We start from the raw sequence: 12,894 nt of genomic DNA on the forward strand, positions 1-12,894 counted from the left end.
TTTTTTGGCTTTGTATTTTTTTTATTAAATCGGTTCTTTTTATTAAATATCGGCTTAATTGCACTTTTGGACCCCAACTTTATCTTTTCTGCCAAAATTTTCCCCAACTAAGAAATTAGCAAAAATTAATCCCCGAAGTTACCCTCCGTTAACACATTTGGTCCCTTTAGCAAAAATTAATCCTGCGAAAATTGGGGGACCAAAAGTGTAGTTCACGATGGTGAGGAAGTTGACTTGCATTTTGATCACTCGGACCGTTAGATTTTGGATGAAAAATACTAAAGGGACCAAATGTGCTAACAGAGGGTAACTTCAGGAATGCTTTTTGTTAATTTCTTAGTTGGGGGACGGTTTTCGTAGAAAGGTCAAAATTGAGGGACTAAAAGTGCAATTAAGCCTTAAATGTTTGTATTTGTTTTTTTGTGTTGTTGTTTTGTTTTTGTCTTTTGTCCTGTTGTTTTAAATGGTAGATTAATATTAATTTTGTGTCTATTGATTAGTTTATTTCAGCTAGTTGAAGTAACATTGATGCGCTAGGTTTTTTTTTGCAATTGACATTATTTTATTGAGAATAAAACTGAGAGCGCATTATTTCACATTTTTTTCAGGTAGTATTGTGACCCGTGAGATGCACGGAGGATATTCATTTTTATTTTTAGCGTAAAATTTTTTAAATGTGTTTTTTTTTTACTTTTATCTAGAAAAAGTATATGAATTAAATAATAAAACTTATTTTCGTTATAAAAAAACATAATCTGAAATGTTTTTTTTTTACATAAATGTGTTTGCGTTTGTATTGTTTATATTTAATTTAGTTTTTTATATTCAAATTTAATAGTCTCATGCTACTATTATTTTTAAAATTATTAATTTAAATTTTTTTTTAATCAAGATTCTTATAATTCAAAATTTACGAACACTTTATATATCTTATTTATTCTATCCTTAATCGGACCACCAACGTATCTCAAACAGGTTAAAAACTTGTCAAACACCAAAAAATAATTAATTTTTCATAATTTGTTACATTTATTAATCATTAATTGAAACTTGAAGGATTCACATTCAATATTTTATTGAAGCCCCTTTATTTTGTAACTTATGTCCTTTTATGCAATTTGGTAAAAGAAATATTGATTTGCTATTCTTGTCTTTCTCTTTTGTACCGACGAACAATAGCATTGGGCACAAATTGTACCGTACAATCTTAATGCGCATATGGAGCTCACTTTTACAAAATCTGGTGCAATATTGGGTATTCACAAAACTGTAGTATATGGTAGAGGAAAACAATTGCAAAAGGAGATGACTTCAGATTTTTGTTATAAGCATAATAATGAAATCTGGTCTAAGATTAGAAAGCATATGAATTTCGACGTAGCCTCGTAATTAAGAATGTTGGTCTCTTAAATTTGCACCCAGGAATAATTACATAGACAGTTCATGTTATAGGTCTTTGATGGTCCTGTTGGCCTAGCTTACTTGTCTAAATGACTTCTTTGGAATGCAAAATGTCTTTTCTACCTGTGATAAGGTAGCTTCAACATATTTGTAATACAAACTTCAGCACCTTTGTCTTTAAATTTACCTCTTCCTGAACCTTTGTTTTTCCCTATTTTAAGTTTATCTCTTTTTTTCTGGAAAAAAAAAAACATGGATCCGTTGTTCAAAAGAAAATTATACATAAAAAAGTAGCACTTAGGGAACTATTTCTTTGAAATTTAAACGGACGCAAGACTTGCTTAACTAACCTGAGGAAAGAAAGTTGAACAACCACAATGACCTTAAAAACTGGCCACTAATGCCAGTCATTCCATTTAAAAAATAAAAAGAGACAGCCTTAGAGAGCTGAATCCAAAAGTTAAAGTTACATTTAAAACGTAGGAGCTTGATACAGTAAAGCACAATGATTATCACACCGACAAAGCAATGCTACTAAAATAAGGGTATACCCAACTTGCACAATTTTTCTTCAATTTGAAGCGAAGGAAGTGGGAGAACTACAAAATTCTCCTATAAGTTACTCCCAGGAGTAGATACCTCAGTATTGCAAACATGGCAAACCTTGTTTATTTTCAACCAATTGTTAATGCACTAAGGATGGTAAAGATGTTTGCATGAAAGATTTGTCAAGGACTCACCAGTGTCATAGTCCACCCGGTAAATAACACATGATTCATTGCTTCCATGTTGATCTTTCCCAGTTTTGTACTTGACTGAAGGCAAACATGTATTAGTATCAGTTGGATGACCTCTGCTTTCAGTTTCAACTACTTCCCCCCAATGCTAGTATGAAAGTTCATTTGGACCTACATGCTCCCAAGCATCCTGTGAATTACTACCATGTCCATGGCCTCCACTGTAATTGAAAATGATATTGTCTTTATAGAATTCAGAAGCTGCAACATCATTTCAGAGAACCTAAAAACGAAAGACAAATTCTATGTCACTTACAAAGAACACATTTGAAAAGCCAAAGCAATGTAAACATAATTTTGATAAGAGGCTAACTTTGCCGGTTAACTGTGGCAATAGCAATTTTCAGAAATTTCAAACCAAATGATGTAACTAAAAGCATATTAAGTTGAGCAAAACCATGTCCATTTAGTTTCAAAAACAATAGAGCAACTCCATAAAGATTTATGCATTAAAAATTAAGGGAGGAAATAAAAACAGAAAACCAAGTCCAAATTGAGCAAAACCATATACATTGCCAGCATGAAGTTTGATAGACACAACATCCCCAAATAAACATAAACCTGAAATGCAAAGGAACACATGAGTCCAACAAAAAAACATAAATCACTAAAACAACAGCTATGTGAGACTGACAGTTGTATTATTCAGGTTTGTGAAAAGAGGAAGAGCAAGAAGTTATTGATGGTCTTGGAAAGAAAAAGATTGTGGCTGGTGGAGAGACGATAAAGATGAAGTGTTTGGGAAGGTGGAAGGGGATTACGAATTTAGGAAGTTTCCGGGTTATATTGAACTGAAAGGAAAGACAATAGAAACACACAGCTAAGATTGAAAGGTACACAGTTCAGATTTGATCCCTGACTAATTACTCCCTCCGTCCTAATTATAAGACACCATTCAAAAAAAATTCTTTTATAAATATTTAAGATAAGATTAAGATGTTGTCCTCAATGTAATGCCATAAAGAGGGTTTATAAACTTTCTATGGCAGGTTCATATAAAAGAGGTACTTTGAGGGTGATGTTAAATTTTAGCACTAATCAATCAGACCTACGAATGAGATAAACGATCTTAGACAACACATACATGGAAGGTAGATAGAGAGATCAATCTTTACCTTTCTTCAATGACTCAAGTACTTCTTTCAAAATCTAAGGAATAATTGGAATCTAATTTAATCAGGGAGGTAGTAGAAAATCAAAAGATAAGCAAGACACAATTCTGTGTGGCTGGACCAAAATAGAAGAAATGCGACAAAAAAGAGAGCAGATTGCTTAAAATACAAAATATTAAAAAAAAGGTGTATATTTATTCAATACACTTTGTTTTGGTCAATTTTTTTTATCATTATTATCCACTTTAAAGCCGTATTTAATTCCTTATTAAGCGGTACAAATTCTATAACTGCTATATAACTTTTGAAGACAATTAAACTTCGTAACTCATGTTTTTTTTATTATCCACATGGCATCTTTACATTTATTTAAGACACTTTATTGTGTTTAATTTGGATCATTATTGAAGACAATTTAATTTGGTAACTTATGTTTTTTATCATCCATTTCAATGTCTCACTGATATTCCACACGTTGATCATTAATAGCATTTGAGAAGCTTCCATATACATGTGCAGTATTAGCAGAGGACCCATATAAATCATTGATGTCCCTAAATGAGAGTTGAAAAAACACCAGAAACTCCACATAAAAGAATCAAATGGCCACAAAAGGCAAAACTTCTAAACTATCCCCTCACTAAAAACTGTCCAAACAATTTTTCCTACCTTCATTTCTCTCAATAGGGTATATAGAGATAAAAAATGAATAGTATCATTATATTTAGTAGATAACTTTCATGTGTAATGGCATAGCTGTAAAAAAATAAAAAACCCAACCTTGCCATCTATGTCTCCAGTAGAAATTGCATTGTTTAATCAGTTCATTGTAGATAAAACTGAATCCATTTCCTGGCGCTATGATTTGAGCAAGTCCCGTGCAGCTCTCTCTACTTATATTGCAGCTCTAACTTCTTGATTATACTCCTTGCAAATGGCCTGATCAAATTATCATTCGAAATGATTATCTAACATAAGATATGGACCTTAAAATTAAAGAAAAGTATACTGGTTTTGCCATTGAAATAACTCCAAAGTATACTGCACTAATTTGCTAAAGAAAACAACACATATCCCTCATATGTAAAAAACCCAACGGTTACGGTCATGACATGCTTTTCTCTTCATGTCAACACATCTATGCGAGCCCTTTCTAAGTTTCTATCCCTTCTATCACCCCTGCAAGCCCCAAAACCTGCAACATTATCTCTCAGTATCTAGCAAAAATAAAGGGAAGAGAAAGGATTTTCTTACCTTGCCATATTTTTGGGAGAGGAGACACATTCTGTAGCGTCAAGAGCAACAACGGAGTGGCTGGAACGAATAAATAGGAGGGCCGAGACAGATGAAGGAAGCCAAAGCGATACATGGAGTGGAGAGGATGAATGGATCTAGCTAGATTTTGCATTGTTTATTTGTACTCGCTAAGAATAGTAGTTGCAAGTGCAGTGGTAGTTAGCAATAGCAAAGCTCTCACCATTTCTCAAAAGTTAGAAATAGTTAAATGAAAAATAGCATGACTTAATAGTTATATGATTTCAACTTAGAAGAAAAGAAAGAAAAGAGGTTAAAACGAAGCTGTAGAATAAGGTTAAAGGGTTCAATTTAGATATATGGAAGTAGAATAAGAGCACCAACATTTGCATGCAATTTAGTCAAAGAAAAAGGGTACAAAAAAAGGAGAAACACTTGCAGAATTGTAATCTGTAAAGCAGCAAGGGCTGTAATTTCAAACACAATAGTAGTGAAGGATAATACACACAGAGGGAAGAACAACAAACACAGTGAGGGAAGAAGGACAAAACATGTACTGCAAATAAAAAAAATTTACTCACTTGATATTTGGTTGGAGATTTCTGAAAATTCCTAGAGAAGCACAAACAGAAGAATGAAGCACCTGATTTGTGAAGAACAAAAGAAAGTGATCCAATACATATGTACTACAAATGCAAACAAAGGAAAATCAAGAGAAGAAAATCATATAAATAACAAAAAGTACATGGAATAGCAGACCTTGCACTTTAAATTCAGTACTTCATGCTGACCATTGCTAGCCAAGAATGATGTTTTATTGATGAAAGCTTCAACATTCACTATGTCATCATCCTCAAGGTTAATCGATCTATTTCACTTTCATCATTCAGCTTTAAAAGGTATAATATCAATCAAAACTAAAGAAAGAAGTACATAACATTGTAGGTTACCTTCAAGTTGATCCTTCTTCCTCTATGGCCAAAGGCAAATCCATGAGCGATTAAATTCTGCAGACACCGATTTCATATCAGCAGAGAGAGGACGGGGCTGCGTTGCAGTCGCTGCTTCAACTCTGTCGCCAGGTGCGCCATCAATATCACATTCAGGACCACAGAAGAGAAAGAAATCATTTTGAGTTTGCATCCTCAAAAGGTAAAAACATAAGAACCAAAATTTAAGAAGATTGTATGAGAGAAAAAAGGAAAGAAACCACACCTATCCATTTCAGTCCTTGAGAATTCGTGTTCTGCTACACCAAATTTCTAAGCTTCTCTGAAAAGAAAATGCTCCAAAACCTGGAAATTAGGCATGGATTCAATGCAAAGCCGTAACTGATCTCTCTGATGCAGACAATCTAACGAAAGGGGGAATGTTCAGAGCGAATGAAACGATCACCCATGACCCACCTTAATACTGGAACAAAATGAATTGAAACTGAAGCCTTGATTGCAGAACAAAAACGTAAACATCAGATGGGATGATAGAATGGAAACGGAAATCTACTGGAGCGAATGCGATAGGGCAATCCGCAAGGACCGTAAAGATTAGAATCAATGGACGGCTAAGATTGAGTTGCAGTATAATTATTTGGAGATTTACTAAAATAACCATGTCAAAATTGAAGTTCATGTACATTGGCTTATTGAATTACTGATTTGCCCCCAAGGCTGTAGAAACTCTGCTTTTATATATAGTATAGATAGATAGATAAGCTAATCCCTAAATTAAACCCTTCACCCATCTTCATCAGACTTGTTTCCATTTCTCCATTCATCCCACAGCCTTGTTCTTTCCTTCAAAGACACAGAAATTAGTGAGAATTATCGGGAAGAAGATGAATCAAATAACCCAAAAATCAAAATTGTAACTTCATCACCTCCCTCACCACACTTCACATCATTCACCATAACCAAAGCAAAATGTCACAAAAACAAAAAACCCAATAGTTCTGCTAATCAAATATACTGCAGAACTATATTGCATTCCTTCTCCTTTTTTATTTTTTCCTCTTTACAAACATGTGTTTGAGATGAAAAACAGATCTGGGAATGAGTAAAAAAACTACATCTGAAAAAATTGAATTCTAGATTGAGAAAGGATCCATCCTTCACCACCGTAACCCACACAACAACACCCTCAAAACCCAGAAATCACACTCAGCAACACAACATTCTTCACCATAACACAAGCCCAGTTGCAGAGATGGTTCAGTTTCCGATGCAAGCCTCAGCTGAGGATTCCCGGTGGTTCTGGGGTTGTGGCTGGGTGAAACAATCACCAAGCTTCTACCTTTTCTCTGCTTTGGCTTCAGATCTGAACAAGGATGGAAGTGCTGTGAAGCATATCGAAGCCATGCAAGGTTGTGTTTCCATCGATTGAACCAGAACAGAGTTGCTTCCTTCGAAGGAGATCGAAGCTTGCAAGGTTCCCAGCACCCAGTCTTCCACCGCATCTCGAAGGTGTGGTTAGGGTTTGCGAGGAAGGAGGTGAGGGAGCGGTGGGGGTGGCCGGAGAAATCGTTGGCACCAGCGGCGGCGAGGGAGGGGGAGAAGTGGGTGAGGATGGTGAAGCAATTCTGGAGAAAAGGATTTAACCTAATTTTGTATTTTATCATTTTTAATTTTTGTGATTAATAAATATGTATTTTTATTTTTATTTTTAAAACCGGGAAACCTACAATAGCAAGTCAAAAGGAGAGTGGTGCAACCATAGACCAGAAAAAACTGGTCCATAGTAAATGGCCCCTAATAGTAATAGTAATATTTATAAAAGTAAAAATGTATACATTAATAACAATTTTAATAATTTCCGAAGAAAAAAAAAGTACAACCTCCTCCGGTCGCTATTATAAGCAAAAAACAACATTTTAGATTCATTGAATAAATGATGTATTTAGTCATTATTATAGACTAGATACATCATTTATTAAATGAATTTAAAACTTTTTTTTTATAATAGTGATCGGAGGGTATAACAATCATAATCATTAACGGTAAGAATTATCAGTTTCTCATATTTAAACAAATTATTATTTGTTAAACAGTAATTATTTTTTTTTAAACAATTAAGTAGTAATTATTGTCACAACTTGAAAAAGTTTATAAATAATAATGATGATAATAATGATAATAATACTAATAAGTTAAAGTAATATTGACTTGATCTTTTTTAAAATATATATATATATATATATATATATATATATATATTGACTTGACCTTCACATTAATAATATTATTAGTAACATTTTATGTTATTCACTATATTAATTACTGATTGTAAAATTTTTGAATTTCTAATATCTAAAATTAATATTATCTAATTTTTTAATTATTAATCGAAAATTCAAGATATTTTTTAGTAACAAGTAAAATTGACTAGACATTTGCATTAATAATTTTTTTTACATTTATAATAATATGAATTATTTATTATTACTTTTCTATATCTATAAATATTGTGAAAATTTTCAATTTCTCATATATTAAAATTAAGATTAATGTTATTTTAATTTAATTATTAATCACAAGTTGGGATTTTTTAAAATAATAAATAAATTAAAAATAATTACCATTTTTCATATATGATAAATATATTAGGTATTAAAGTATTTTTTGAAGGGTAATGTATTAAAGTTAAGTAGGCTCTGTTGCTTTTGGTTTAGGTTATTTTGTTTGCCTCTATCTTTGTTATGCCAATTTCTTTGTAGATTGAGATTTTTCATTTTCATGAATAATATTTAATGTTAAGTAAATGAAACTTAAATCTGAAAAATATTTAATATTTAATATTTGCATGTATTGTTTGGTTAAATCGGTTGAAAATAAATGGCATAAATCTGAAAGACCGTAAATGAAACTTAAAGGCGGAAATGTAAAAGCATTGGAAAGTAAAGGAAAGGTTAATGTGAGAAATTCGTAGTTTTGGTTGATTGATGAGTTGTGTGTTTTACAAATAACTCTTCCTCCATTTATAGCGGCAAATTTGGCTAACCTACAACGGTTAATAACTTCCGTCACTACCCGCGTTTTCCAGCATAATTACACTTCGTGACAATGTTGGAAGTTATTTCCTCTAATCAACCTATAAGCTTTTGTTTAAGCCGATCATCCTACTTCGGCTAGTTCTTCAAGCGTCAACCGCTTTTCCTATTTTCAAGGGATGAACCACGAGATGATTTTCTATATGCGCAAGCCTTAGAACCCTTGAAAAATATATTCTTTGTGGGCCATAGGGCCTGTGTTGTGTACCTTTCTCCAATTTTGTCCAAGTTCAAATCTTTAGTCGATCCCTGCTTTGCTTAATCGACTGCTTGCTTTCTTCAGCTACAAACTTTTTCACAAATAACTTGCCATGCTAGCGCCCGAGATGATTTGACTAATTTCTAGTCGTTATGTATTTTTGGGTGACAACAATACTTATTTTTATTACCTCATATTACATTTTTTATATGTATATGTGTGATGAGAATGGAAAAGTTGGTGAGCGATGTATATGAAGAAGAATTTGTTGTGAGATACATGTTTACTTAATGTAATTTTAGAGTCTCGATGAGATTAGTTTGTATGGACACTTAGGTGCCACCTAATATGCACCACTTTTTAGTGGTGCAACCTTGCACCACTATACCAATTGTCCATTTTATCCATGTTAAAAAAATTATTTTATAAAAAGAAAAAAATATTGGTATTACAGGGTGGATTTTGATGAGATTAATTTTTTGAACATGAGTAAAATGGACAATTAACATAGTGGTGCAAGGTTACACCACTAAAAAGTGGTGCATATTAGGTGGACCCGGACACTTAATGCAGCTGAAAAAATGGAAAAGTGACGTGCATAAATCTGTGATGGATAAGAGGCAGAAATGTGAAGTGAGTCCGAAAAATGTGGAAAATCACCTCTTATTTTCTTATTATTATGATTTTTGAAGTGTTTTTCTTTCCGGTGTTAGGTAGATTGGACTGATTATTGGGCTTTTAGTTTGTTTGGGTACCTTTTAGTGGGCCAGTTTACTCATAAAAAATAAAGCTAGATGGTTTTGGAGGCCTCAGTTAAGTTTTTTGTGGTGCTAGCAAAATTTATTTTAGTGGACCAAATTGTTTTTTTTGAATAGGTGGACCAAATTGTTTTTCTCTTTTAAAAAATAAAACTAAATCGATCAGGGAATATGGATCAATAGGATTGTACGTTAACATTAGCAAAAAATAGATTCATAACAAAAACAATTTTACATTTTACTTTTAGAGTAGCATGGCATTAAAATTTTATTGTGGGTAAAAACTATAACACAATAGTTCACGCATAAAAAAAAGTTGATAACCAAACAAGTAAAATAATTATATTTCTGAATACCCAAGCAGCACTTGACAAATAAATTATATAATTTTTAAATTGTTGATTTTACGTCTTGTTATTATAAAATTCACTTGAGCACCGACTTGTTGTTGATCTATCCACTAGATTACACGTAGTCAGAGGTGTAGTATTCATTGTACCAACATTTGACAAAGACTTGCGCACACGTCTGGCTTGTCCAATCATGATGAAAACTAGGCGTCCAATCAAGTGCTCAATATTGCCACTAGAATCTTTAAAGAAATACTCCCTCCGTTCCAGAAAGTTTGTTGTCTTGAACAATCTTTCAATATCATAAAATGTTTGTTGTTTTACAAAACCAATGCATTTTTTACTAATTTTTTCCACTTATACCTTCATTTAATACATTTTCTCTCACTTATCACCTTTCATATTAATCAACTACAACTCTTCTCTATTAATTACATTCTTCTCTATCTAAGTATAATTTAATAGTTGCACATCATACTAGTAAAATTAAATAAGGGCAATCTAGTCAAATTATACTATCAATAATTGCTTTCTTAGTCTTTATGTCACAACCTTAAACTACAAACTTTCTGGAACGGAGAGAGTAAAAAATATGAAAATCAAGATTTTGTAGAGACTTACTACTCCCTCCGTTTCTTTTTAAGTGTCGTTTTAGCATAAAGCTCTCCAACTAAGATAGTGGATTATTAGAGTTGTTTTTCTCATTCTACCCTCTCACATCTCAATCATAAAGTCATAAAGCTCTCCAACCAAAATAATTGATTGTTAGTTTTTTTTCCACTCTCTCATATTATTAAACCATCTACCACTCTCAACCAATCATAAAGTCATAAAAGACTTCATAGTTATTAAGAAAGAAGAATTTTATGGGAAATGTGAAGTGGAGTTATTGAAAAAGTAAGGGTATAGTTGACAAAATGGAACCTAAGACATCAAAACGACAGTTAAATAGGAACAAAAAATTTGTTCTAGAACGACATTTAAAAAGGAACGGAGGGAGTATCAAGGGATTAGAAAATTTCACTGTATTTTTACCTTTTTACTTTTAAGATGCCTTATAAAAATCAATTAGATATTTTAAAGTGCGACATGCATATACGAGACTAGTGATTTTTGTCCACGTCTATAGCAAATAGTGTCATTATTTTGTACTTTACTTTCTTCATGTTTAGTCCATTTTTCCTCCCTTTTCACCACTTGAAAGAGTATGATCCAATAACATTTGCTTCTACTACCCCTTTTACCACCATGACCACCACGGCCTCGTTCACTACCTTTAAAACACGCCACCTTCATTCCAGGGAATAATGTTAAGCAAGTGGGACAAAATTGTTGGTTTTCATTAACTACACTTTGCTTTGTCAAAGGAATCATTAAATTCACTATCACATAATTGACTTATTTTAAGTAAATCGTGTTTACGCCCCTTAATGAGAAGCACATTATGAATAACAGTAAGTGGAGCCTTACCTACTTTACTTTCACCTATGATTGGGCCTTTCTGATTGCCTCTAAAGATGATAGTGCCACCGCCTTCTCTAATTTGGAGGTCTGATAACATAGACCTTTCTCCTGTCATGTGTCGTAAGCATCCATTATCCAGATATCATTGTTGGCGTTTCTTTTGCCATGTTAAACACATATGCAATAGGCAAAATCTTGGACTAAGGTACCCAAATACTCTTTGGTCCTTGTTTGTTAGTGTTAGGTTTGAAAGGAACCTTCTTCGTATACGAGGGTCTTTCACTTATTTGTTCAAGTTTGTAGTTTATAGTAAACGACTTATGGTTAGAGGGTATTGATGCAGACAATATGAATGTAATATCAGACGATACATCATTGGACTGTGATTCGTTTTCCTCGTGATGACCTAGGCCACTCTTATCATATACATATCTATTATTGCCGACCAAGCTCACCAGGTTATCATGGCCAAGAGTGAATGTTGAAAGATCATCAATTAAAAAGCTTATTTTATTTTTTAGTGCAACTATTTCTTTCGAAAAATCATAATCTTTGAGTTTCTCATTTTCTTTTGACAAGATAATGTTTTCATTTTTGCATATGTCGAAATCTTTTTGAAGTCTTGAAAACTTTTCCTTCAACATTTTATACTTAGATGGTAAAACATGAGAATGACATAGTGTAATTCATCATATTCATCTTCAAGAATTCATGTTGTACCTCATTGTGTTCATCATCTGTACCATCCACAAAGGCCATGAACGACTGGATGCCTTTATCATTGTCCCCTTCTTCATCGTCTGAGGTGTCCTCAGAGTCATCTCATCCTCCTAGGAGTGTCTTCTTTTTGCTGAAGTTGCCCTTCTTGAAAGACGTTTTTGATAGCTTAGGACACTCAGCCTCCTTAATGCATGTCCGGGATTTTTGCACTCCCAGCAAACAACTCGATACCTGCTTTCCTGAGGCAATGTTTTGAACGGTTGCATTATGGTATTATCATATGATTATTAAAACCGAGAGTGTATGAGTGCAACGTGTTGCCACCTAAAAATCGTAACGGCTACTTAGGCAGCCGAGAAAAGAAGCTAGTCGTAATGTAGAAATTAACTATCAGAAATGCAATTGAAAGCAGAGGATTAATTGTTGATAGACACAACGTGTCGAAGCTGCCAAATGAAAGCAAACGAAAGAGCTTTTAAACTTTGTGCACATTTATTAGTTTTCCCTTTTTTATTATAAAATTGTATGATAAACACCACAAACATGCACCGACTTACCTAGAGCATGTTTGGATTTCTGTTTGCCCCTCTCAAAATGCTTTCAAACTGCACATAACGCAGTGCCCTTTTATTTGGCAAATTTTTATGTTAGTTGGCTCAACTGAGTTACGGTCATAAAAGCCAGTTTTCTCAACGAGACAAAATCATCACTTTTCAGTTGAACAAAAGTTGGTTGTAGTTCTAATACTATATTTAAAAACCCCAAAACATTTTATGTGACATTATTGCCCCACTATC

This window comes from Lotus japonicus, chromosome 3, assembly GCF_012489685.1.
Source record: "Lotus japonicus ecotype B-129 chromosome 3, LjGifu_v1.2".
Classification (NCBI taxonomy): Eukaryota; Viridiplantae; Streptophyta; class Magnoliopsida; order Fabales; family Fabaceae; genus Lotus; species Lotus japonicus.